The following is a 2,205-nucleotide window of genomic DNA, read 5'->3' as shown; positions in this document are numbered from 1 at the left end:
ATATGATCTAGAACCAATGGTAATGAAGGAAGAAGTCAAAGCTGCAATGAAAGAACTGGCGAAGAACAAGGCTCCGGGAATTGATGGCATACCGAAATTTTCGGGGACCCTGTAGGATGTTGGAAATGGTTCTTTTGATTTAGGTAGTGATTACCCAGGATATACATAAGTAAAAGCCATCCATCCGTGAATTTAAAATTAGTGCACTTTACAAACCTTACTATATATTTGTTATATTTCAACATTCCTCCACCTCCCTTTACAGGGGAGAGTGAGGCACAAGCTTGGCCAAGGGCACACAGTTGGTTTCAGAGGAGGGCACAATCCCATTCTCCAGTCAGAACTGTGTTTATTTCCATAATATTCCCACCTTACAGGTGGCCTCTTGATCTACTAGAGTTGTTTTCAAACTCTGTCAATAGAAATTCTGTGCCCTCCTTGTCAAAATATAACCTTGAGTATATCCCACCTGAATTTAGAGACCATCTGAAGAATAGATTTGATGCATGGAACACCAATGATTGAAGGCCAGATGAGTTGTGGGATGGGATGACATCAAGGACATCATACATTCAGGAAAGCAAAAGGTCACCAAAAAGACAGGAAAGGAAGAAGAAACTAAAAGGAATGACAGAAGGGACTCTGAAACTTGCCTTTGAACAGAAAGTAGCTTAAGTGAATGGAAGAAATGATGAAGTCAAAGAGCTGAACTGAAGATTTTAAAGGGCAGCTTGAGAAGACAAAGCAAAGTATTATAATGAAATGGGCAAAGACCTGGAGTTAGAAAATCAAAAGGTAAGAACACACTTGAAACACATGGAAAGAACTGAAGAAAAAATTAAAGGCTTGAATTGCAATATTGAGGGATTCTATGGGCAAAATATTGAAGGATGCAGGAAGCATCAAAAGAAAATGGAAAGAATACACAGAGTCACAGTACCAAAAAAGAATTGGTTGATATTCAGACATTTCAAGAGGTAGCAAATGATCAAGAACCAATGGTATTGAAAGAAAAAGTCCAAGTTGCATTGAAGGCATTGGTGAAAAAAGGTCTCCAGGAATTGACAGAATAATCATTGCAATGTTTCCACAAACAGATGCAGTGCTGAAGGTGCTTACTAGTTTATGCCAGGAAACTTGGAAGACAGCTCCTTGGCCAACGATCTGGAAGAAATCCATTTCTGTCCATTCCAAAGAAGGGTGATCCAATTGAATGCGGAAATCATTAATGTCACATGTCAGGTGAAATTTTGCTGGAGATAATTCAAAAGTGGTTGCAGCAATATGTTGACAGGGAACTGCCAAAATTCAAACTGGATTCAGAAAAGGCCATGGAATGAGGGATATCATTGCTGATGTCAGATGGCTCTTGGCTGAAAGCAAAGAATACCAGAGAGCTGTTTACCTGTGTTTTATTAACTATGCAAAGACGTTCAACTGTGTGGATTATAACCAATTATGAATAACATTGTGAAGAATGGAAATTCTAGAACACTTAATTGTGCTCATGAGGAACCTGCACATAGGCCAAGATGCAGTCATTTGAACAAAACAAGGGGATACTGCATGGTTTAAAATCAGGAAGGGAGTGCATCAGGGTTGTATCCTTCCTCCATACTCATTCAATCTGTATGCAGAGCAAATAATCTGATAAGCATGGCTATATGAAGAAGAACACAGCATCAGGATTGGAGGAAGAGTCATTAACCACCTGTGTGATATGATGACATAATCTTGCTTGTTGCAAGTGAAGATGACTTGAAGATGAAGATCAGAGAGTACAGCCTTCACTATGAATTGCACCTCAAAATAAAGAAAACAAAAATCTTCACAACTGGACTAATAAACAACATCATGCTAAATGGAGAAAAGGTTAAGGTCATCAGGGATTTCATTTTCCTTGGATTCACAATTAATGCCCATGGGAGCAGTAGTCAAGAAATAAAAAAAATGCATTGCGTTGGACAAATCTGTGGCAACAGACATTTTTAAAGTGTTAAAGAGCCAAGAGGTCACTTTGAAGACTAAAGTGTGCCTAACACGAGCCATGGAATTTTCAATAGCCTCATATGTGTGTGAGAACTGGACAATGAATAAGGAAGACCACAGAAGAACTGATGCATTTGAATTGGGGTGTTGGCAAAGAATAATGAATGTATCATGGATTGCTAGAAGAATGAACAAATCTGTCTTGGGAGAAGTGCA

This window comes from Orycteropus afer, unplaced genomic scaffold (assembly GCF_000298275.1).
Source record: "Orycteropus afer afer isolate SDZICR_OR568_19922 unplaced genomic scaffold, OryAfe1.0 scaffold00024, whole genome shotgun sequence".
Classification (NCBI taxonomy): domain Eukaryota; kingdom Metazoa; phylum Chordata; class Mammalia; order Tubulidentata; family Orycteropodidae; genus Orycteropus; species Orycteropus afer.
The sequence above is the reverse complement of the archived record's forward strand: the minus strand, read 5'-3'. Positions refer to the sequence as shown.